This window comes from Littorina saxatilis, linkage group LG8, assembly GCF_037325665.1.
Source record: "Littorina saxatilis isolate snail1 linkage group LG8, US_GU_Lsax_2.0, whole genome shotgun sequence".
Lineage (NCBI taxonomy): Eukaryota > Metazoa > Mollusca > Gastropoda > Littorinimorpha > Littorinidae > Littorina > Littorina saxatilis.
Genome location: NC_090252.1, coordinates 73,111,386 through 73,137,733, shown reverse-complemented (window position 1 = coordinate 73,137,733; position 26,348 = coordinate 73,111,386). Strand labels below are relative to the sequence as shown.

Below are 26,348 nucleotides of genomic sequence, written 5' to 3'. Positions count from 1 at the left end.
GACTGACCTACTTAGCTGGACCGGTCAAGCAGTCCCAGTGTGAATCAGCCTCCTGCGTATGAATATGCTACTCAAAATGTTTTATTTGTTTGTCCATCTATTTTGTACTTCTACATTTCTAGTGCATTGTTATTCTTTAGTTATGTTTTTATTTGTATTCTAAATGGTCACTGTTGTTGGGAGAAGGTTAGTTCTCCAAGGGACTATTTTCTCACCGCGGACTATTCTCTGAGCGCGAAGTCCCAGTTTGAATTCTGGGACTGTTCTAGAACCACTTCCAAAACCACCTTCTTCAAGAGTGACGTGATCCCATGTGCCTGTAAATTCATCTACAGTAATTATCTTTTTTGAGTTCACCTGTGACTGTGTTCAACTGTGAATTTGTGACTGAACAATGTAAAGTTGGAAGGAGATTCCATACCCATGATTGTCTGAGCTGACCGAATGTGAGGGTGCAGTAATGCACAGATAGCGGCAGCGCAGGAGTCTGCCATCGTGCTTTTGTCGACTATATGTTAGTAGCAGGAATAAAACACTGTGAACACTGATTCCTATTGTTGAGTGAAGAATCTATTCCCTACCTATCCCTACTCTCCAACCACCTCTACCCTTTCCTACCACACCCCCACACTACCAACCCACCACCCCGTTACACATGAATTCACATAAAATTATTCTGGAATCCAGTCCTAAGCACCCCCCCTGGTTCTATAGTCTGTTCGTCTCCGGCGCTCAATAATGTTGCATCACCCAATCACACGAACACAGACACATACTATAACAGCGACAGGGTACTTAGCTTTTCAGGGATACACAATGCCCGTAAAGGCGCCCTTGTCGTTTCCCTCCTCAGAATGCCGCAGCTGTTCTGATTCCGACCCACTAGAAAGGTCCCCGACTGCCTAAGCTCGTCGTCCCCAGCTCCATCCTACTGAACTGGCCTCCAGATTCCTAGACATGTAGAGCTGACCAAGCCCCTTCCCCTTGCCGTCTTCTGGTGGTCCCGCGTACAATCTGTGTTGGAACTTTCTTGTCGGAGTGACCCCACGTCACCACGTCGCCCAGGTGTCGTGTAGCATAGCTGGCGCTGGACACAGCCACTGATGTAGTAGCTAAATGTGTGTCAGCGTGCTAGCTGTGCAGCCCGTCGTCGCTCTTCATGCGTCACCGTGAACCGCAGTCACCTTCCGACAGCGTTCCCACTGTCCAGTCTTAACGCCTTCACGTAATCATACGTCTCTCCTCCTCCGTTCTCTCCGGCCAACTGCATATAATAAAACAGCAAGTTAATACTGAACGACACCATCCCTAGCTACCTGGCGTGTATCGATGGTTGTGTTAGTGCTCATCGGCAATGCAACCTTTTAGCGCATAATACTGATGGGCATCAGGATCGAATATTACACCAGGCAACCATGTATGGAAAAGGATAATTATTTAATGCATTAGCTATAAAACGGGGCTTTACAATATATATTTATAGTTCGCTTCAACCTATAAACTTATTGTCTTTATCATGACCATATACGCCATGTGATATGTTACAAATAACTGGACAACGTACACTAAATGTTAGATTGTGGTATCCAACTTTACATTACATTACATGACCACGATTGCATGTCGCAACACCCATATCCCTGCACAGGTATGATTTATCCCCGCATATTATTACACACTATAATATAAAGATATAACACAACATGATCAATACTATAAGTATACTAAAGTTGTCGGGATGTCGGCCGCCATCTTGGATAATATGTGATTTTTCCATGTGAACGATATTTAATAGTTATATGCAAATAATTACACACATATTATTCCACTGTACGTTCACTATATATCACTTCCAGACATGCGTTAATATATATATCCCGAGGCACTCTATACGAATATGTTGTAATGGACCGGTCGATGTCATCCTTATCTTTCCCGTGCACATTCCCACGGATATAACATGTCTCACATTCACCGTGTCCTACAATATTACAACTATACCAACGTAAGCACAAACAAAACAAACATTAGACAACGACATCTACCCAGCCACAGCAATTAGAAAACAATAGTCCACCCGCCAAGTCAATGACAAAAGCTCAACTTACAACCGCCGGTTGATGGAGTACTCGCGCCCGCCAAAACGTCTGCGACCGTACCGTTGTCTCTCACGGGTAGTACTAACCCAAAACCGTGCCTATTTCGTTGACGGGGTGCCAACGTGTATTCGTACACCGCTGACCCGGAACTATATTAATTCCTTTAGTTGGTAATTAGCCTATAGATACGCTATAATATAATTTATGCATTACATTATATTACCTTACCAGGTGAGATGAACATTATTTAATTTGCACTACTGTGCCCAACACATATAAACAAACTTTTGTTTTCTGCAGCTTGACCTAGTTTGTTCACCGCGCGTTACCGGGTGACTATATCCCGTTCCACGATTCAGACACAACCTTGCAAACATATGCGATGTTACAGGCATAACGCACCTCAAACCAACCCGCATACCTTCCACAATAATGTTTGGACTCCTATAATTAGTGTTGCAAATAGCACAATTATTATATACACTCAAACATATAACAATTACATCATTTCGTCCATGTACAAAATTCTATTTTAGCTTCTTCTGCCTCTCCAAAAACTCGGGTTGTGACAGTGTGTATGTGTGTGTGTGTGTGTGTGTGTGTGTGTGTGTGTGTGTGTGTGTGTCTGTCTGTCTGTCTGTTTGGGCGTATGTGTGTAGAGCGATTCAGACCAAACTACTGGACCGATCTTTATGAAATTTGACATGAGAGTTCCTGGGAATGATATCCCCGGACTTTTTTTCGTCTTTTCAATAAATACCTTTGATGACGTCATATTGGGCTTTTTGTAAAAGTTGAGGCGGCACTGTCACACTTTCATTTTTCAATAAAATTGATTGAAATTTTGGCCAAGCAATCTTCGACGAAGGCCGGACTTCGGTATTGCATTTCAGCTTGGTGGCTTAAAAATTAATTAATGACTTTGGTCATTAAAAATCTGAAAATTGTAAAAAAGAAATTTTTTGTATAAAACGATCCAAATTTACGTTCATCTTATTCTTCATCATTTTCTGATTCCAAAAACATATAAATATGTTATATTTGGATTAAAAACAAGCTCTGAAAATTAAAAATATAAAAATTATAATCAAAACTACATTTTCGAAATCAATTTAAAAACACTTTCATCTTATTTCTTGTTGGTTCCTGATTCCAAAAACTTATAGATATGATATGTTTGGATTAAAAACACGCTCAGAAAGTTAAAACGAATAGAGGTACAGAAAAGCGGTGTATCCTTCTCAGCGCAACTACTACTCCCACTCTTCTTGTCAATTTCACTGCCTTTGCCACGAGCGGTGGACTGACGATGCTACGAGTATACGGTTTTGAAAAATTGCATTGCGTTTCATTCTGTGAGTTCGATAGCTTGACTAAATGTTGTATTTTCGCCTTACGCGACTTGTTTGATAACACATGTAGTTTTTGGGACCGATCCTTCTTCCAGAAAAATAAAGAGAGAACTTTGTAGAATGTTTGTTTTATTCTAAAAAGGTCCCTGGATGCAACATCAGAGCAACGTTTTCAAATTTAGGAACTGATTTGATTTGTTGGTAGATATTATAAGCACAAATTAAATCTCAGGAAAAAGGCAAGTTTTTGTACTTTGACAGATTTCTAAAAATCATTCAAGAAACTTATACTTTTGTTGATTCTATTTATTTGTATTACTGCGAGAGTGGATCGTGGTGTGGTTAGTTAGTTAGTAGTAACTAACCGTTCATAATCACCTTATTGTGATATTGAAACGTGACAACCTGTGTACATTTTTTAGCCGTCTACTGCATTTTTGAAGAGGCAAGTACGCCCCCTCTTATGGTTCTCCATGTCTTTTCATTAACCACCGTCAGTGAGGCGCCTGTGTCTAGCTCCATTTCCACAGGGACTCCGTCCATCTCGACTGTCACCAGAAAAGGTTTCTTCTTACTCTGCGTTCGGAATACAGTGAATACTTCCACGTCGCTGTCCGAATCCTCAACAGTTGTCACGGTGTCACGTGATCGGCGATGACCTCTCGTCTGCTTACGTTTCGCTTTTTCAGCATGATATTGCGGGCACTGTCTCTGCATGTGATTCCCCTGACAGAACCAGCACTCCATGGTTCTTTGTGACTTCTTCACGAACTGGGCGTCACGAGAAACAGCAGTTGGCCCATTGTCGACTTTGTCCACCCTGGCATAGAAATAGCCCCGCTGGAACCACCTTCCTGTAGCGCTGCGGGGGATCAGCTCGTTACTCCCCCGGCTCGTTACTCCCCCGGCTCGTTACTCCCCCTTAGGGTTAGGGTTAGGGTTAGGGTTAGAAACAAGCCGGGGGAGTAACGATACGGGGGAGTAACGAGATGCTCCCGCGCTGCGGCACTCTTCTCGGCCAGTTCCATGGCTATCGCCACCTCTAACGATTTCGCAAAAGTCAGCTCTTTTTCTGCCAGAAGTCACCTCTGGATACGATCATTGTTGATTCCACAAACCAATCTGTCCCTCCAGTGACGCACCAACATTGCAGTCAAGAGAAAGATGACGTAACTGTGACACGATGTCGAGACAGCTTCGTCGTTATGACGTACGCGCGTGTGGAATTTGAAACGCTGCACAATTTCTGAAAGCTTTGGGCGAAGATGATTTTGCACTGTATCTTAAGTTCATCAAACGTTTTGTCCCCGGGCTTGGCTGGCGCCAGAAGGTCGCACATTAACCTATATGTGGTCCCACCACACGCGCTCACCAATATTGCTTTCATCTTGTACACTACATTGGGGTGTGCACGTTAAAGATCCCACGATTGACAAAAGGGTCTTTCCTGGCAAAATTGTATAGGCATAGATAAAAATGTCCACCAAAATACCCGTGTGACTTGGAATAATAGGCCGTGAAAAGTAGGATATGCACCGAAATGGCTGCGATCTGCTGGCCGATGTGAATGCGTGATGTATTCTGTAAAAAAAAATTCCATCTCACACGGCATAAATAAATCCCTGCGCCTTTAATATGTGCGCGATATAAATTGCATGAAAAAATTTTTAAAAATAAAAAAATCCCTGCGCTTAGAACTGTACCCACGGAATATGCGCGATATAAGCCTCATATTGATATTGTCGACATCATCAATGTCGTTTGCCACAAAATAATGTTCCATCCTTTCCATATACTGACCCCAGTCTTCTCCGCCCTCCAATCCGAACTCCTGCAGTCTTCCAAAAGACGGCATCCTCGTCGCCAAATGAAGTAGAGGACAGTTTAGGAACAAGAACATATGCTGATTCAAATCAGCAGGTTCCCAGACGTTCCTTCATGTAATTTTTAGGTGAATGGTCAAAGTGGTTTCTTTAAAAAACAGTCATGGCAGGGTGTTTGTGTGTGACACTTGTCCGAGTGCTAGCGTGAAATAGTGAAATGGTTAAATAACGCAAGTTATTTGAAGGAACCAATCTTGTTTTGTTCTGTCACGTTTCAATATATCACTTAAGGTGATTATGAACCGGTTAATTACTACTAATTAACTAACCACACCACGATCCACTCTCGCAGTCATACAATTAAATAGAGTCAACAAAAGTATAAGTTTCAGACGCCTGTTTATGTATAAACTCTCCACCTCCCTCGAGCCTTCACTCAAAATAGGTTCCTTTTACGTTCTCAACACGTAAAAAACCAGTGTTCACTGACAAAATGCCAGTAGTATGTAGAAAATTATAGGAACACGCTGAACCCGTGTAAATATAGTTAAATGCGAATGTTCTGTTCGAAAAGCTCTAGTTCGTGCAGGTGTCACACACCCCACGTTGTCACTACTCCAATGAAATCATAGATACGAAAAGACAACGGTGGTCAACGGGGTGCGTACGACATGGTGCACTTAGCTTTATCTCTGCTGCTGCTGCTTAGCCGGTATGCTGGTTAGTCGGTTCGCTGGTTAGCCGGTCCGCTGGTTAGCCGGTTCGCTGGTTAGCCGGTCCGCTGGTTAGCCGGTCTCCTGGTTAGCCGGTCTCCTGGTTAGCGTAGCTTCAACAGTTCCCGCCAGAGTCAGCCGTGCAGATGTTACAGGAACGTAACGAAGCGAGGCGAACGAAACGAAACGAATCGAAACGAAGGCTGCAAACAGAAAGCATCGGTGCACTAAACATGTCAGCTACCCCTCACCCACCACCTTAAAACATGTCATCTTTAAATATCTCATCGAGCACGTGGGCCTGCACAAAACGGACTTTTTACAACAACAAAACAGTCATTTTCCGTCCTTCTCTCCCTATCTGCAAAAACCATATACAGATTAGTATTTTAGCGTCACAGAGAGTAAATTATGCGCTAACCTGGAAAGAACAACAGAGAGTATTTCATTCCACAACACAGACTCATCAACAGCGTTAAATAATGATTTATTACCTCAAAAGCCTATGATTGTACTCTCAATGGAAGCAAAGTCCGCTTCCTCCCTGGACCAGCCTCTGTTCGTCAACAGTGACCAAAAACCTCCAGAACCCCTTGTCGAATCCTTATGCGAAAGCCATCGCCGACGAAGGAAAGTTGACGACTTGTCCTCAGCAAAATACGTGGCAGGGAGAAAGGAAAAACTAGTGGAAGTTCCCCTAGAGTGCCGAATATAATACTCGGTGAAAAACCATCATACTCTAGAAACTGTGTATACGATCCTTCCCCTTCTGCCGCTGGGTGTCAAGTGTGCCGTCCTTGAGTCTCTGACAGACCACCTAGCCAAATACACGTGACTGACCTTGTCACCAAACCAGTCCCGCTATACACAATTCTGCCTCCCCAAGCAGAAAAAAGACACGAGAAACTCAATCCGTGAAAATCCCGTGTGCGCTGTCAGCGAAAAACCGTCAGCCCTAGCTATGACAGCAGAAACCTCCACTGTAAAACTCGTGCGATACAAAACATCCGTGCTCGTTGAGCACTGTCAGCAAACTCTGCTGTAGCCCAATATCACGCACAGGCGCTTTCTATCATACACGACCAAGAACAGGCACTCCACTGAGTGACACTTTCCTGGTCTCTGTCACCCGATCGTGACACACCTCCCCTCTTCAAGACGAAACCTCGGTTTCGCTCACAGTCATGTTCTCCTCTCCAGCCCGAGAGAGAAAGTCAGCTCCAACATTGTTGGCGCCCGGTATGACGCGTACCGTAAATTGGTACGGTTGGAGAATCAACGCCCAGCGCATAAGTCTGGCGTTTGCCAAGCTTGCAACCTGAAGATATTGCAGAGGTTGATGGTCCGTCTCCAGACAGAAAGGTCGTCCTCAAGAACGAGCAACCCCTCGTTTCACCCCTGATAACTGCAACCTTCTCTGTCTTCTTGTCTTTGTTCTTCTGGTCTTTGTTCTTCTCCCCGTAGGCTGTCCTCTCTATGTAGGCGCGCAGCAAGTTGGCATGGTACAGGCGTGCTTTCCCGTGCATCATGATCCTGTAGTCGTTCTGGTCCACTTTCGCTGTCACCTCAAAAGGTCCTTGCCACTGCAGTTGTAGCTTGTTGTGTTTGACAGGTAGAAGTAGCAACACCCGTTCTCCAATCTTGAAGCTGCGCGGCCGTGCCTTGCGGTCGAATCCTCGCGCGTAACGCTGTGCTGCTCTTCCCAGGTTCTCTTGAGCCAGTTTGCAGGTCTCTTCAATCCTGTTCCTGAGTTCTACGATGTAGGTCGCTGTCGTTTGCACCTCCTCGTCAGCTTCTTCGTCTGTCCAAGCCTGACGCAGGATAGCCATGGGACCGCGTACCTGTCTGCCGTACAACAGCTCGAATGGGGAAAAGCCCAAGCTCTCCTGAGGAACCTCGCGGTATGCAAAAAGCAATGCTGGGATGTACCTGTCCCACGTGCGTGGTTTCTCCTGAGCTAGTTTCCTCAGCATGGTCTTCAAGGTGCCATTGAACCTTTCCACCAGTCCGTTGCACTGAGCATGGTAAGGAGTGGTGAAGTGCTGCTCCAGTGATAGCAGTCGTGCTGCCTCCGCCATCACTCCTCCCGTGAACTGCGTGCCTCTGTCGGTGAGTACCTCTGATGGAATTCCCAGCCGGGACCACATAGTAACCAGAGCCTCAGCTACTCGCGTGGCTTCAATCGATTTCAGAGGGATCGCCTCTGGGTATCGAGTAGCGTAGTCCACCATGGTCAAAATGTATCTGTTTCCGTCCTCAGACGCAGGCAAGATGGGCCCGATGATGTCCACTGCCACCCGACGAAAGGGTTCGTCGATGAGCGGCATCTTCTCTAAGGGGACCTTCCTCACCCTTCCCTTGGCAACCACCTTCTGGCACTTATCGCAGGACGCACAGAAACGTCGGACATCCGTGCAGATGCCTGGCCAGTAAAAGTGGCGCCAGACACGATCCGTGGTCTTCTTGGTGCCAAGATGACCTCCCAGAATCGAGTCGTGTGCCGTTGCCATGACACCCTCGCGAAACTCGCGAGGCACGACAACCTGTTTGAATGTACCTTCTTGGTTGCTGAACTCACGGTAGAGCAACTTCTTGTCCCTGAGGAACTTTGACCTCCCATGCTTCCCGCTCAGCTTCACCTTCCCCGACTTCGCGTGCTCCCGAGGAGTAGCTAAGGTCGGGTCAGAATCCTGAGCCTTCGCGAGAAGCGCGGGGGTCACGTTCCCCAGGGCAGCTCGTGCAGCAGGTAGGGGTTTGAGAGGTTTGTCCTCTCGCTCCGCCTGTGCCCGCGTGAGCACTGAAATGACGTCGGGAGACCGATAAACGGGAACCTCCCTGGTGACGCCGTCCACAAACTGAACCCGGTTTCCAATGAGCAGGTCGCATGGAGGATCGTCCATGACGACGGCCACAATGGTCCCCGTGAACAACGGGGTTACGACCTTGATCACTGCCGTGTTCAAGTCGAACGCGTGAGATGCCTCGGCCATTCTCACCCTGATGCTGTCTCCCGTGTAGGCCATAGCTGGAACCAGACTCGCCCGAACCACTATCATGTCTGCCCCTGTGTCCCGCAGACCTTCGCCCTTCACCCCGTTAACGTAGACGTTGCAGTGGGGCTGGAAATGTTTCCTGGAGCACGGAACGCAGAGTTGTGGAATGGTGCATGAGCTCGTGACGTCCCTTAACTCCTCACTGCCAACAAAGTGAACGCCCTTCTGGTCAGCCTGTCTCCTGTGGCAGTCCTTCTTCACGTGGCCCCGCTTGTTGCAGTAGTAACACTGGATGTCAGTTCTGGAACTTGATCCCTTGTGTCCCTGATCGTCCTTCCCGTCCTTGGGTCCTGAAGAACCCGAATTTCCCGATTTTCCTGGCCGTGAGCCTGAGGATTTGCCGGAGATCGCCTGGGCGTCCTCGTGTACTCTGATCCAGTCGGCTGCCTCCTGAGTAGTCTTTGGCTGGTGTTCCTGCACGAAGGTCACCACCTCAGGTCGCAGGCTGGACATCAGTTGCTCCATGACAATGAGGTCGGCAAGGTCGTTGACGGTCCAGTCCTTTTCGGCCATCTCCACCCAGCGCCGCAGGTAGAGATTAAGGCGTGCCACAAACTGATGACTCAGCTCGCCGCTCAGTCTCTTGCTGTTACGCAGACGTCGTCGGTAGGCTTCAGCAGTCAGGTTGAAGCGCTGGAGTAACGCCTTCTTTAGTGCCTGATAGTCTCTCGCCTCGTCGTCATCCAAAGCGTTGTAGAGCTGCAATGCGCGTCCCTTCAAGCAGGTGCTAAGGCGGCTAGCCCACGTGGCCTCTTCCCACTTCTGGTCAGATGCAATGCGCTCAAACCGGCGTAAAAAGTCGTCGAGCTCGTCCTTGTCATCGTCGAACGTCGGCAGTCTCGTACGGTCGGCAACAAATGTCGGCGCGCTAGCCTGAGTAAGCGTACCCTTCTCGGCCTGTAGCCTAGCTAGTTCTAGCTGGTGATCGCGTTCGGCCTGTTTGTCCTGTCTGTCACGTTCGGCCTGTCGTTCCTGTCTGTCAAGCTCGTCTTTCTTATCCTGTCTGTCACGTTCGGCCTGTCGTTTCCTTTCTTGTCTGTCACGTTCGTCCTGTCGTTCCCTTTCTTGTCTGTCACGTTCGGCCTGTCGTTCTCTTTCTTGTCTATCAAGTTCGTCCTTCTTGTCCTGTCTGTCTCGTTCTGCCTGTCGTTCCCTTTCTTGTCTGTCAAGTTCGTCCTTCTTTTCCTGTCGGTCACGTTCTTCTTTTCTTGTCAGTCGCTCAAATTCTTCCTTCCGTTCTACTTCTAAGCGTTTTAGAACACTGCGAGCTCTCACGCGTGTTTCTCGCTCAGTCGGTTGCTCGCTCCCAGGAGTCTCGAAAGTTATTCTCCTCGTAGGAGATCCCCCTGTAGCCATGGTTAGTTTTAGCAAAGCTTTATTACCAAAGTAAGTCTAACGCGGCTATAGCTAGAACACGCGGTGATGAAAGCGATGGATACAAAAATCCAATAACCAGAAAATGCAGAAGAAAAAATCCAAACGGTGTAGAACAAAACGCGTAGCCTACTTTATGGCTGCTTTTTGCGGTGAAACAAAGTGTTTCCCACAGCCGTGGCCTACTTTATCGGCTGCTTTTTGCGGTGAAACAGAGTGTCTCCCACAGCCTTGGTTAGGACAGAAGTCCTCGGACCTTTCCCCCCCAAAATTCCAACAAAGTCAAAATATGGAGAAAAATCCAAGTAAAACAAGACTATAGAAATATAACCTGTTACAGAATGCGAAACAACAATGTAGAGAAAACTGAGTAAAACGAATAACAAATCCGCTAACCCCGCTCAGCTCTCTGCAACGGAAAACTCTGAACGTACAACAACAAAGATTCACAAACAAAGGAAAGGGAAGTAATCACAGTTAGCGCATACAATAGCTTACAAATTACAATTTACATTTCCTGCAAGATGTGAATCGCTTAAGGTGTGGTACATGATCAAAACTATACAAAAAAGGTAGCACCAAGCAGAAAATAAGTCGAGCACTGACGAGATTATCTGCTCTTAGTTATCCTTAATTGGTGGGTCTTTATCAGTTGGAAATTAACTGAGTAAATCCCGGCTTGGCCCCCATGTGTCACGTTTCAATATATCACTTAAGGTGATTATGAACCGGTTAATTACTACTAATTAACTAACCACACCACGATCCACTCTCGCAGTCATACAATTAAATAGAGTCAACAAAAGTATAAGTTTCAGACGCCTGTTTATGTATAAACTCTCCACCTCCCTCGAGCCTTCACTCAAAATATGTTCCTTTTACGTTCTCAACACGTAAAAAACCAGTGTTCACTGACAAAATGCCAGTAGTATGTAGAAAATTATAGGAACACGCTGAACCCGTGTAAATATAGTTAAATGCGAATGTTCTGTTCGAAAAGCTCTAGTTCGTGCAGGTGTCACACACCCCACGTTGTCACTACTCCAATGAAATCATAGATACGAAAAGACAACGGTGGTCAACGGGGTGCGTACGACATGGTGCACTTAGCTTTATCTCTGCTGCTGCTGCTTAGCCGGTATGCTGGTTAGTCGGTTCGCTGGTTAGCCGGTCCGCTGGTTAGCCGGTTCGCTGGTTAGCCGGTCCGCTGGTTAGCCGGTCTCCTGGTTAGCCGGTCTCCTGGTTAGCCGGTCTCCTGGTTAGCGTAGCTTCAACAGGTCCCGCCAAAGTCAGCCGTGCAGATGTTACAGGAACGTAACGAAGCGAGGCGAACGAACGAATCGAAACGAAGGCTGCAAACAGAAAGCATCGGTGCACTAAACATGTCAGCTACCCCTCACCCACCACCTTAAAACATGTCATCTTTAAATATCTCATCGAGCACGTGGGCCTGCACAAAACGGACTTTTTACAACAACAAAACAGTCATTTTCCGTCCTTCTCTCCCTATCTGCAAAAACCATATACAGATTAGTATTTTAGCGTCACAGAGAGTAAATTATGCGCTAACCTGGAAAGAACAACAGAGAGTATTTCATTCCACAACACAGACTCATCAACAGCGTTAAATAATGATTTATTACCTCAAAAGCCTATGATTGTAGTACTCTCTCAAGGAAGCAAAGTCCGCCTCCTCCCTGGAACAGCCTCTGTTCGTCAACAGTGACCAAAAACGTCCAGAACCCCTTGTCGAATCCTTATGCGAAAGCCATCGCCGACGAAGGAAAGTTGACGACTTGTCCTCAGCAAAATACGTGGCAGGGAGAAAGGAAAAACTAGTGGAAGTTCCCCTAGAGTGCCGAATATAATACTCGGTGAAAAACCATCATACTCTAGAAACTGTGTATACGATCCTTCCCCTTCTGCCGCTGGGTGTCAAGTGTGCCGTCCTTGAGTCTCTGACAGACCACCTAGCCAAATACACGTGACTGACCTTGTCACCAAACCAGTCCCGCTATACACAATTCTGCCTCCCCAAGCAGAAAAAAGACACGAGAAACTCAATCCGTGAAAATCCCGTGTGCGCTGTCAGCGAAAAACCGTCAGCCCTAGCTATGACAGCAGAAACCTCCACTGTAAAACTCGTGCGATACAAAACATCCGTGTTCATTAAGCACTGTCAGCAAACTCTGCTGTAGCCCAATATCACGCACAGGCGCTTTATATCATACACGACCAAGAACAGGCACTCCACTGAGTGACACTTTCTTGGTCTCTGTCACCCGATCGTGACATGTTCCCGATCAATATTATGCAAGCGAGGGTTTTGTTTAAATGGTAAATATGTTCTGAAATGGACTACATGTATATATATATATTATGCACACACTCAGTCATCTTGCACAACAATGCAACACATGGATAGGATTAATGGAATGACATGTATTTGTCAACAACGAATCATGGGATAGAAAACTACAAAATGTGAAAGAAAGTAGGGGAAGGGCCCCTAATATGGACCACTTTTTGTTTATTGCTGATAACTAGCTTGTTTTCGTGCAAAGAAGTTTCATTTTGTGTTTGGTAGTCCTTCTTTCTTAGGTTAACCGTTAGGCCTAATTAGAGTAAAATAGCTTTGATACACATTCAGCAAAAATTAAATACAGAAAAAATCACAAAGGGTCCATATTAGGAGCCTGGGCGCCTAATATGGACCAGTGAAGCGGCCTTCACGAATCACTGTAAAAAGCCCCCTATATTTCAAAATAACATGATACAACTTAGTGTACAAGTCAGCCTAATTAAAATATGCTCTAGATTTATCTGTTTCGGGTTGATGAGAGCATTATTTGAAGCACACCAGGAAACTAAAGAAGCTTATCAAAAACAGAGTGAAAATAAGTGAAATTATCAACTTCCACGAAAAGAAGACTTTTCGTTGCATTTTTTTGAAATCTCGAGGGCTAGTTATAGGTTATTACCAGCAAGCTTCTTAATGAATTAATGAAAATAGCCTTTAGCTTTTAATTTCTTCGATTTGTTGAAGGTGGTCCATATTAGGGGACTCGCACATACTTTGAGATTTTGCTATTATTTTTTGTTTGCATTAGAAACTCGGGGTCAACACTGCTAAAATGTAACAAATACGATTTTAGCTGTCATATATAGCCATTTTTGTGTTATGAAAGCTTTGGCTGTGGACAGAAACGAGTCCGTTTTAGGCGGCAAATTTAGAGTGAACGCTGCCAAAAGTAAAAAAAAGCGAAAAAGCCTAACGGTTTTGAGGTTTGTGTTTCTGCAACTGTTTTGACATGTGCAACTTATCCAAAGAGGGTGACTAAAGCGAATGAAATTGTTTTGAGCGCTCTAGCGCCGTTAGTTTGTCAAAACAGGAGGTGGTCCATATTCAACTCAACTCAACTCAACTCAAATTTATTAATCCATATGGAAATTATGTTGTAACAATACTCATTTCCAATCAAAAGAATAAGAATGCATACTAAAAAAAAAATGATCACAGTCTCACTAACGCAAACAGTCATCCGTCAAGTCAAGTCTGCCAACACACAACTCACTCACACAACAACAACAGCAACAGCAATACAATTTAACAAAAACCATAATTCCAATAACAAAAAGACGTCCAAGAGTCCACCTCCACATCCACGCACACACAAGGTATACAAAGCACCACATGTCGACTAGAACACCGCACATTTGGACTACGGTAATACAGTTACTAAAAATACATACATTACAGATAACCCAGCAACAGAGTACAGTAATAATTATGACAGAGAAACATGATAGAGGCCTCTAACATGTGATTGGTTGAAAGCATGGATAGCTCTGGGAACAAAAGAGCCGGTCCATATTAGGAGCCTTTCCCCTACATTTAAACAATAAATGTAATACTGATTGTTAAACAAATGTAACATCGTTAATTGAACACCATTGTGATAATAGCACCAGTAACAAGATATTGGCAAGTGCAATGATGGTAGTATTGTAATTACATTTATTTGTCAACAACAAATCAGGAGATACAAAATTCAAAACGGGAAAGAAAATGTTTGTTAACAAAATCCTGAAATTTTAAGTAAGATATTGCCGTCAACATGCAAAAATTGCGCGAGTGTCAATTGGTACAGTAAAACTAAACGTTTCATTGGACATTAGCGCAATTTGTTCATGCCGACGACGATATGTAGCCTAGATTGTTTTATGTCACACCCACAGCTTAAAATAGTTTGGTTTGATCGAGAAATGTTTGAGTTATGAAAATAATTATATTTATTTGTCAACAACAAATGACGAGATACAAAAATTAAAAATGGCAAAAAAAAATGTGTTATGTTAACAAAATCCTGAAATCAATTTTAAATAAAATATTGTCGTCAACATGGGAAAATTGCGTTAGTGTCAATTGGTACAGTAAAGGTAAACACCATTTCACTTGACATTAGCGCAATTTTGCCATGGCGACGACGATATGTACATTGTTTTATGTCACACTCACAGCTTAAAAATAGTTTGGATTGACCAAGAAATGTTTGAGTTATGAAATAATTATATTTATTTGTCAACAACAAATGACGAGATACAAAAATAAAAAATGGGAAAGAAAATGTGTTATGTTACACAGCTTAAAAATAGTTTGGATTGATCGAGAAATGTTTGAGTTAGGAAAATAGCAACTGCTTGGATTGTAAAAAGAAGTCTAGAAAATGGAGTTTGGGTGCATTAGTGAAAAACATAATTGGCATAATTATACATTGTTAATGTTAATTGAACATGATTCAGATATCATCAGCAACATGATTCAGATATCATCAGCAGCAAGTTATTGGCAAGTGAAACTGTAAACAAATGTTAAAGACAGTGGGTTTGAGAAACAGTAAAATATAGTTTGTACATGTAGTAAGAACACCTAAAACTTATCTCGGAAAGACAAAAAAAACTGCGTTGCGATCAAAAACATTGCGTGGCCCACATGGGGGTCGAACCCACGACCTCCGCGTTATCAGCACGGCGCTCTAACCAGAGATATGTATGCTCTAACCAACTAAGCTAATGGGCCAAGGGAAAGAACCGTTGTGTGCCCTATCGCATGGCGTTGAAGCGAGTTACTTCCCTTACACCTTCAATGCTTTCAAGCCACCGGAAGCTAGAATTGATGTCGCTCTAGAACTGTTTTTTGTCATATTTTTAGCGTGTGAGATCTGAGATAGTTTTTATTTTTATTATATAACCTATTATAGTGTAATTTTGCATCATGCTGTAACAGTTTCAAGAAAGAATGAAAAAAAATTGAAATACATTGCTGCAAACAACTAAGTTTGCCGAAAATTAGTTCCGGAATGTCACCGTTCACACAGGCAAATGCCTCCGCATAACCCAGACCTCCGGGTCTGGGAATAAGCAGACACAAGGAACACCGTGAGGTTATCAGCCATTTGTATTCAGCAGAGTTCAGTTCCCTTGCATGCTACCGTCACGCAAGAGTAGTTGCCCCTAATCCGGGGTGCAATCTACAGTTAACACACTGTTATGGGTCTGGGTGGCCGAGTGGTAACGCACTTGCGAGAGGTTGCGAGTTCGACCCTGGGTCAGGGCGTTAGCAATTTTCTCCCCCCTTTCCTAACCTAGGTGATGGGTTCAAGTGCTCGTCTTCCGGATGAGACGATAAACCGAGGTCCCTTTGTGTACACTACATTGGGGTATGCACGTTAAAGATCCCACGATTGACAAGAGTCTTTCCTGGCAAAATTGAATAGGCGTAGATAAAAATGTCCACTAAAATACCCGTGTGACTTGGAATAATAGGCTGTGAAAGGTGGATGCAGCGCCTATAGGTCCAATTCATTCTTCTTACTCGGCGTGACGTTATCAAATGGATCGGCTAGCTTTAGCCCTAAGGGGCACAACTCCGCTCATACTCTCTTCGCACCGCCATATTGGATGCCGTCTTTGTTAGTTTTCTTCATTGCACTCTTGTTCTTTTTGCGTATTTCACTGTGTATGCAGACAGGGAAAGGCGCGAGCGCCGTAACCAACAGCGAAAACGGCCACACGACCACTCAGCGAACCGAAACAGAATCCCTAAGCTGCCTAAACGACAATAGTCAATCTATTGTCCCGAACCTACAACCCGGTCTGCCCTCGGGCGGACCACCCTCATCTTCCAAAAAGGGATGAATTGTCTCGTTGCTAAACCAAACAAACAACTATTACACCCTCCCTCCAATGAACCTAAACGCATAGTACACATACGGGGAATATAACCCGTTAATATACGACCACAGTACATTTAGTACAATACATCCTAGTACACACCATGGAGGAAAAATCCCACCATAAATCATACATAAATGATTATCTTTATTGTTTTTCTTCTTGTGAATAAACACAAGAAAGAAATGGGCTGAACAAACAAATACACGAATCACCGAGCCTTATATAAGCCTCAGTCACGGTGAGGACATTTGGGTAATAAACCACCAGTACGTGCAAGTACATCCTAAAAAGGGAAATGAATAATAGTCATCTATAAATGATTATTCTCAATTGAGAATCAAAATAATGAGGATATGGGTTTGAATAGTTGTCCCCTGACGAGGCTACCTTTCAGTTTCCCCAGAACACCTCTCTAAAACCACAAAGAAGCTATCCTAGCAATTTGAAACTGTAAATATTGCCGAAAAGTACTACAATTGGGAGAGGTACTTAGGGATCTCTGGGCTGCCTACTGCATTTGCCGGGTTTGGCAGACCCTTGATTTTTACCCCCTATGCCACACAACGTGTCATTTTCTTTTGTCGAGTCGACACCCAACGCTCAAGCACTGTCAGAGATCGTGCAAGGCATCCAACATGACGGCGGATGACCAATTCCAGAGATTTACGACCCGTGATTCTCATACCGCGCGCGCCGAGTACAAATGCTGTTGATAACTTGAGTTTCTGCAATGGGCCTATAGGCTGTTGATCTACTGGCCGATGTGAATGCGTGATATATTGTGTGAAAAATTCCATCTCACACGGCATACGCGCTATGAACTTCAGATAAGGCGCTATATAAATACCCGTTATTATATTACATTTAGTCAAGTTTTGACTAAATGTTTTAACAAAGATGGGGGAATCGAGACGAGTGTCGTGATGTATGTATGTGTGTGTGTGTGTGTGTGTGTGTGTGTGTGTGTGTGTGTGTGTGTGTGTGTGTGTGTGTGTGTAGAGCGATTCAGAGAAAACTACTGGACCGATCTTCATGAAACTTGACATGAGAGATCCTGAGTATGGTATCTCTAGAAAAAAATTTCATTTTTTGGAGAAATGTCTTTGATGACGTCATATCCGGCTTTTCGTGAAAGTTTAGGCGGCACTGTCACGCTCTCATTTTTGAACCAAATTGGTTGACATTTTGGTCAAGTAATCTTCGACGAAGCCCGGACTTTGGTATTGCATTTCAGCTTGGAGGCTTAAACATTAATTAATGAGTTTGCTCATTAAAGTTGTCATTAAAATCGATTTTTCGCAAACAGATTTAAAATGGATTGCATCGTATTCTTCATCACATTCTGAATCTAAAAATATATACATATGTCATGTTTACTCTTAAAATGTGATCACAATTAACGAAAATAGATTAATTAGTCTTACGATTAAAATTTAAGAAATCGATCCAAAAATGATTTCATCTTATTCTTTATCATGTCCTGATTCCAAAAACATATAGATATGATAGGTTGTATTCAAAACAAGCTCAGAAAGTTAACAAGAATACAGAAAAGCGCGCTTTCCTGCTTAGCACAATATGCTACCGCGCTATTCTGGCGTGTTAATTTCACTGCGTTTTGCACGTGGGAGGTGAGCGATTTCCTTCTCGCGGGGATTGACGAAGCTGTACTGTCTTGGTGAAAAAATACAGTGCGTTCAGTTTCATTCCGTGAGTTCAACAGCTTGACTAAATGTAGTAATTTCGCCTTACGCGACTTATTATTATTATTATTATTATTATTATTTAAGTTATTGAGACATCCCAGTGCTCTAAGGGATTTATAGAGCAAATCGAGAAAATTCATTATTGAACGAAGCGCATAGCGCTGAGTTCAATAATTATTTTCGAGATTTGCTCTATAAATCCCTTGGTGCACTGGGATTGTTTCAATAACGATATTGTCAGTACCGCCAGAGAAAAAAGAAGATTCAAAACGCACATTTTGCAACGCGCATTTGGATAGGCGTAACTGTGTGGTCAGGTTTGTGTCACTGGATCTACTTTTGTGTGGGCTGTCTCAAGTGTGTCGTGCTTTCGTCACACGCAAACTCTTGTTTTAATTTCTGTTGGTAAATTCCAGTGTAGCGTTAATGATGATCTTTCATAGAGACCTCATTTAAACTCGGAGAAAGGACTGTGCTCTCAGTTATTTGCGATTCGAAACCTTCATCGAGCTTCGACAGATTGACTGTGCAGAGTGTTGCCCCTTGAATTGACTCCGGCCAAGGCCACGGTTGGCAGACTCGGATTTTCAAAGGAAATGTGATATGTTTCTCGTGTTGTATCTTCACTCATCGGGGAGACTGGTACTATATATATATGAACCGTAAGAATGCTGTGAACCCTACACGTATTATGTCCCCATCGTTTGTTTGTTCACATTTGCCCAACATGTTAATTTGCTGCGAGGTTTATGTCGTCTGCTAGGGCGGCTAGGGCAAGCGAACCACGGCACTGCACTGCAGTCTCATTAATTTTCAAAAACAACAATTGCTCGTCTGCACGCATGAGGCAGGCTGGTAATAAGTTTTATACATGGTAAGAACGTTCTTAACCCTACACGTTTTCGATTCCGATTGTTGTTGCCTTGAAATAATAATTCGGAAACCATTCATTTACTGAACTGATGCAGTCGTATTTCAGTGTAATCTAGTCTGCTACGTATATATTCCAAATGCTGATCTAGTTCAGTGGTACGTTATCGGAATAACACTTGTGTTTTCTCTTAGCTGCTGGGAATTGTATACTAACTCATCATTTGGTAATGTGGATAATAAGCTACGGCATAATTATGAGAAGATTCTTAGCAAGTCGAAACTGAAAAATAGACACAGCGGGTTCTATTTTTAGATCAGTGGCAACTGTGGCACAGGCACATGCAATCTGTCAGAAAAAAACCACTTCTGCTTTAATTGAGAAGCAGGAAATTTATGGTATTTTGGTATTGTGGAGAATATAAGCTACATGTCATTAATTAATTCTAAGGATGAGCTTAGGCAAAGGGCGGAAGAATACGCTCTGTGGAAAAGTTAGCGCACTCCAAGAGTGCGCTAACAGTTTTAGCGCATCGCCATTAGCCAATCAACTGGTTCACATCAGTCATGTGACACCAGTACTTACTGACAATTATTATTATTATTATTATTATTATTATTATTATTATTATTATTATTATTATTATTATTATTATTATTATTATTATTATTATTATTTAAGTTATTGAGACATCCCAGTGCACTAAGGGATTTATAGAGCAAATCGAGAAAATTCATTATTGAACGAAGGGATTGTTTCAATAACGATATTGTCAGTACCGCCAGAGAAAAAAAAAGATTCCAAACGCACATTTTGCTACGCGCATTTGAATAGGTATAACTGTGTGGTCAGGTCGTGTACAGTAAGATCTACTTTTGTGTGGGGTCAGTGTCTCAAGTGTGTCGTGCTTTCGTCACACGCATTTTAATTTCTGTTGGTAAATTCCAGTGTAGCGTTAAGCTGAACAGTGATGATCTTTCAGAGAGACCTCATTTGAACTCGGAGAAAGGACTGTGCTCTTCGTTATTTGCAATTCGAAACCTCCAGTCGAGCTTCGACGGATTTACTGTGCGGAGTGACTCCCCTTGAATTGACTCGAAGGACTCGACGGTTAGCACATTTTCAAAATAAATGTGGCATATTTCTCGTGTTGTATCTTCACTCATCGGGGAGTCTGATACTAAATATGAACGGTAAGAATGTCGATAACATACCCTTCTCTGCTAACTTCCCGATGAAACAGGACTAAACCAATTATTTTCTGTCCCTAAACACCACAAAATGCCCAAAGTCGAAAGATGCAGTACAAACAGGGGAGTACAACGGAAGAGCCGTCTGTGTGTGCCTGTGTGAGCTGAGTTGCCGACTGACACAGACTTTCGCATTCGGCTTTTCTTATCTCATAACTCCACACTAAATACCCCACTTCCCCTCTGAAGTATTGATGTACAAGCCATGGCACTAACATTCATGTAGTCGTTTATAACTGAGGTTGAAAAATTCGCTTCATGATGAGACAAGTATGAATGCCATTCACACAAACTGGATTAAACTTCGCTGCCGTCTGCTCGCGTTCTACGGATTAGCTGTTCTCTTCTCCTCCCCTTGTTGCATTCTAGTTCTTCAGTTGTTTCTAGTTTTCCGTTGATGTTGTGTTTTGGTTTTCCTCATAAGTAGTCTTGTTCAAAATTAAAAAAACTCAAACTTCTTTTTGTTGAATACGAATGAACTAATAAAAAGCTGTTTAACAGCTGTGTTGTCAAATCGAGTTTTTTTCCAAAGTCAGTGTGGCGCCTGCGCAAAACTAATGCGCATAAGAAACGGCGTCTGCTATCAAAACCTGAGATCAACTCATCGACGCAAAAACTGTCATTTTGTAAGTTTGGAACAACAAATCAAGGTCAGAACAGCTATATAATCGCTATTGTATTTTCAGCGTAGCATTATACTTGTCTTGTCTAAATATTGGACCCTATTGCTACGCTGAAAACACAATAGCTGTTAATAATATGCCCCCCCCCCCCCCAGCCCCCCTTCTCATGTGTCTTTTCTCATGTCTTGTGCCACTACAGTGATTCAGGTCTGTTTGTCTTTCTGATTAGAAAATGCTTTTCGTTTTCTCTGCTACTCTTTTAATTACCATCTTTTTATGGACGGGTCACAGTAGCAATGTCTCTCTCCTTGGCGGGAGCTATGGTTAGATAAGTCTTTCTGTGTATGTCTGTCCGTCTCTGTCTCTGTCTCTGTCTGTCTGTCTGTCTGTCTGTCTCTCTCTCTTTCTGTCTGTCTGTCTCTCTCTCTCTCTTTCTCTCTCTCTCTCTCTCCCTCTCTCTCTCTCTCAGACAACATGAAGTCTGATTTTAAGAAACAAAGGAATAAAGTGACACAATTAACACGTCAAGCAAAAGCAAATTATTTTAATAAATTAATCGAGGACAAGAAAGATATTGCAACTGTTTGGCGTGCTGTTAATAACATATTAGGTAAATCTAAACAGAACTCAAATCGGTCTGCCACAACCATCTCCCCTGAAGATTTTAATAACCATTAATTTTGTTGTCCCTTGCCAATAGGCTGAATGAATCTGCAAAATGCGACAGTCCTGATTCTGACTTTGAAGTCTCTTTCTCAAAACTACATGATTTTTGTAATCAGAAATGTAAACCAGACGATGTTTTTACTATTCCAGACATGGCAGTGCATGAGGTAGGTAAGGTGCTAGAAGGCCTTGAGAATAAAAAGTCCATGGGTCCTGATAAGATTCCTCCTTACTTGACCAAACTAGTTCCACCATATATTGTGGAGCCACTCACCTATGTGTATAATCTCTGCATAAAGCAAAATACTGTACCTAGTTTGTTAAAAAGAGCAAAAGGCAGAAATGTATCCGACCCAAATAACTTCAGACCCATTTCCTTATTACCCATTTTATCCAAACCATTCTCCACCACGGCCCTGTAGAACTGGACCAGGATGACCTGGCTGAGGCGGAACTTCTTGAGCTGGCGCAAGAAGTAGAGGCGTTGCCGCGCTCGCTTGACGATGGCGTCAACGTTATCATCCCAGCACAGGTCGTTGGAGATGGTGGTGCCCAAGAACTTGAAAAAGTCCACCATCTCGATGGGATCGCCGTTGATGATCAGTGGAGCCACAGGGCCTTTTTTCCTGCGAAAGTCCACCACCATCTCCTTGGTCTTGGTGGCGTTCAGCAGGAGATTGTTGTTGTCGCACCACGACACCAGACAGTCGACCTCCTGGCGGTACACGGTCTCATCACCGCCGGTGATGAGACCTTCGGCTGTGGTGTCGTCAGCGAACTTCACCAGCTGAACTGAGTCATGAGAGGCGACGCAGTCGTTGGTGAAGAGGCAGTAGAGCAGCGGTGAGAGGACGCACCCCTGGGGTGCTCCGGTGCTCATGACCAGCGTCTTGGAGAGGAGGCCGTTGACCTTGACTGTCTGGGGGCGCTGAAGGAGGAAGTCAAGGAGCCACAGGCAGAGGGAAGGGGCAAGGTCAAAGAGGAGGAGCTTGTCATATAGTTTTTGGGGGATAATGGTGTTAAAGGCCGAGGAGTAGTCCACAAAGAGGAGGCGGGCACAGGAGTTGGGGGTCTCGAGGTGCTGGAGGATGAAGAGGAGGGCAACGGCGACAGCGTCGTCCACAGACCGGTTGGCCTGGTAGGCGAACTGGAGGGGATCGAGCCTACCGCTGATGACGGACTGGAGGTGCTTGAGGACCAGGCGCTCAAGCACTTTCATCACCAGGGAGGTAAGGGCCACCGGTCTGTAGTCGTTCATGGCCGACGCTGTGGGCTTCTTGGGGACGGGGATGATGGTTGAGGCCTTGAAGCAGTGGCTTACTGGCTTACCAAGCTATGCGACACCTGGTTGTCTGCAACAAACCGATCTGAAATCAGTGGTGCTGTGTTTCTCGACTTTAAAAAAGCGTTTGATCTTGTTGATAATTCAATTCTATTGTAGAAATTACAGTTGTATGTCAGAAACAGTTCATTGTGTAACTTCTTTGCTTCCTATTTACATGACAGATCTCAATATACTGCCCCAAACTGTAAAATATCTACTGAGGAGACTGTGAAATGTGGGGTGCCTCAAGGTTCAGTTCTTGGGCCGATCTTGTTCTGTCTGTATATCAATGATCTGCCACTGCACATTTCTGATAGTGTCTTGTTCCTTTGTATGTCTGTCATGTCTGGATGCGGATGTGAGCGTGAACAAGCAATGGATTCGTACAACGATATTGAGACCACACCAGTTCCATGTTGGGCAGAAGTAGAAGTGTATTTATTCTTCTCTATACCACAAGAGCTCCGCAAGGGCAACAATCAAACATGGTAATGAACACAGATAAGGGGTTGTCTCCCATAGACCATTAGCTTATCGTTACATCTCCCTTTCTTTTAAAAGTTAAAAGAATCAACTTTATAAAATCATTATTCTTTTAACTCCTTTTTACGCAAGTTCAACTGTAACTAAAATGTCTTCCATGTGACTAGTATCTGCTTCTGTTGATGCTGGACTACGTGAGAGTAAGTCTGCTACGACAATATTCTTTCCTGCAGTGTACTCAGCGATGGGCTTGTATCTCATGAGCCTCATCAACATCCGTTGACAGCATAGTGGAGTTTCTGACAAGTCTTTGTTGTTTATCAAGGTGACTAGAGGTTTGTGAGTCTGAACGTATCTAATCCCATGAGAAATTTGTCAAATTTCTCGCAGGACCACACTGAAGCAAGGCACTCTTTTTCGATTCGTGCGTATCGTGTTTCTGTTTGTGAAAGTGTTCGTGAGCAAAACGCAACTGGTCGAAGACCTTCTTCATGCTCTTGCAACAGGACACCCCCGATACCACAGGAACTTGCGTCAGCGCTTACGACTGTTGGTTTCCTCGGATCAAAGAACGCTAGTGTTGGCGCTGAAGTCAGTAGCTCCTTGACTCTGGTGAACGCTGAAGCGTGTGCGTGTCCCCACAACCATGCTGTTTCCTTGACCAACAGGCTGTTCAGCGGCTGTAGCACAGTGGAAAGATGTGGCACATACCTTCCCAGGTAGTTCACCATACCTAAGTAACGTCTCAGTTCTTCGACGTTCTCAGGCTCCTTCATCTTGACGATCGCTTCAACTTTGCTCTCATCTGGCCTCACTCCATTCTCGCTGATCACGTGACCAAGAAATTTCAGTTCTGTTTTCTTGTACTCGCACTTGTCTTCATTCAGCTCAAGGCCTACCTCTTTCAGTCTTTGGAAGACTGCTTCAAGAGCTTGTCGTGCTCTTCATTCGCTGAGGAATGTAGCATGATGTCATCATAGTAACAGATAACACCCTCTATGTCCCCGAGTATCTCTGTCATTATTCTTTGAAATATCTCTGGAGCTGACGAGATACCGAAAGGTACTCTTTTCATGTAGTATCTACCAAACGGCGTTATGAAGGTAGTCAGTTTGGCACTGTCTTCATGAAGAGGAATTTGCCAGAATCCGGAACGAGCGTCTAATCTTGAGAAGACCTTGGAACCCTCCAGCTGTTGAATGGTTTCATCCACTGTCGGAATCATGAAACGTTCTCTTTCTACGTTCTGGTTGAGTTTCTTCAAATCCACACAGATTCTCACATCTCCCGACGGCTTGACAACTGGAACCATAGGCGACACCCATTCTGTTGGTTCTTTCACCTCTTCTATCACACCGTTGTCTTTCATTCTTTTCAGTTCTTTCTCTACCTTCCCTAAAAGAGGAATAGGGACGCGTCTAGCTGTAGACACACTGTATGGAACCGCATTCTCTTTGAGCTTAATGCGCACAGGTTCACACTTCACTGAACTGAAAATCTCGCAGACTCGCTTCACAAAGTTCATCTCTGTAGCACTTTTTCTGCTGAGTAAACACTCTGTATCGTGTTTCACGACGAACACTGTCAGACACACATCACCTCCTTTGGTCTCAAACTGTCCAAGAACTTGAAGTCTCCCTCCAGGACCAGCTTTGTTTTCTTCAACTTGGGTGGTGTTTTGAGACTGTGATATGTCTTAGAACTGATAACGTTGACATCAGCACCTGTGTCGATCTTGAAAGTAAGCTGCTGACCGCACACTGTGAGGTTCTCTCTCCAGGGACTTTCATCACTATTCACAGAGTCAATGAAATATTCCTGTGGTTTGCTTGAACTTTCACTAGTTTCAGTTTCATTCTGAGCGTTGACTCGACTAACAGTCTTGGACTTGCAACATCTTGCAAAATGTGAAAGTTGTTGACACTTGTGGCGTTTCTTTCCTTCAGCCGGACACTGTCTCGGAGTCTTTGTGTACAGTACCACACTTAGTACACTTCTTCTTGTCACTCCAAGTACCTGTGTGTCTTGGGTTTGCGTGTTTCTTGAACTTCCATTTCTGGTCTCTGTTGGTGAAATCAACTGAAGCTGTAGCACCACTAGTACTCTGTCTCTGTTCTTTGAGCTGTTGAGTCACTTGTTCGTGCTGTCTTGCAATCCTCATAGCTTTTTGAAGATCTAGATCACTCTCTAGTTGTAGCTTTTGTGACAGTTCTTTGTCTACAACACCAAGCACTAACCTATCTCGAATCGTGGTTTCTTTCTCAGCAAACTCAGCGTATTCAGATAGTTCGTACAACGCTCGTATGTACTGTTCGACACTCTCTTCTTCCTTCTGTTCACGTCTCTGAAATTTGGCGCGCTCGTGTATGACGTTATTCTTTGGCAAAAAGTACTCATTGAACTTTCCCAGCACTACGTCATATTTCTTGCTATCTTCTGCATTCAGGTTAAACTGCGAGAATATTTTCTCTGCCTCATTACCCATACTATAGATGAGTGAACTGACCTGAATTTCTCCATCTTCTTTCATCAACTTTGATGCTACTCGATAGCGTCCGAAGCGTTGGCGCCATTCTGCCCAACCGGCCGGTCTCACAAAGTCAAAGTTTGCAGGTGGTTTGAACGCCATCTCTACTCACTATGTACTTGACCCCACTTCTAGACACCATGTCTTGTTCCTTTGTATGTCTGTCATGTCTGGATGCGGATGTGAGCGTGAACAAGCAATGGATTCGTACAACGATATTGAGACCACACCAGTTCCATGTTGGGCA

General features: G+C 44.0%; 1 non-coding gene across 1 annotated transcript; it reads right to left on the bottom strand.

Moving 5' to 3' along the window:
• Positions 1-15,399: 15,399 nt before the first annotated feature.
• Positions 15,400-15,494, bottom strand: Trnai-gau (transfer RNA isoleucine (anticodon GAU)). Its single transcript has one exon. It is a non-coding gene; the product is annotated as a tRNA-Ile (tRNA).
• Between the last annotated feature and the right edge of the window lie 10,854 nt (positions 15,495-26,348).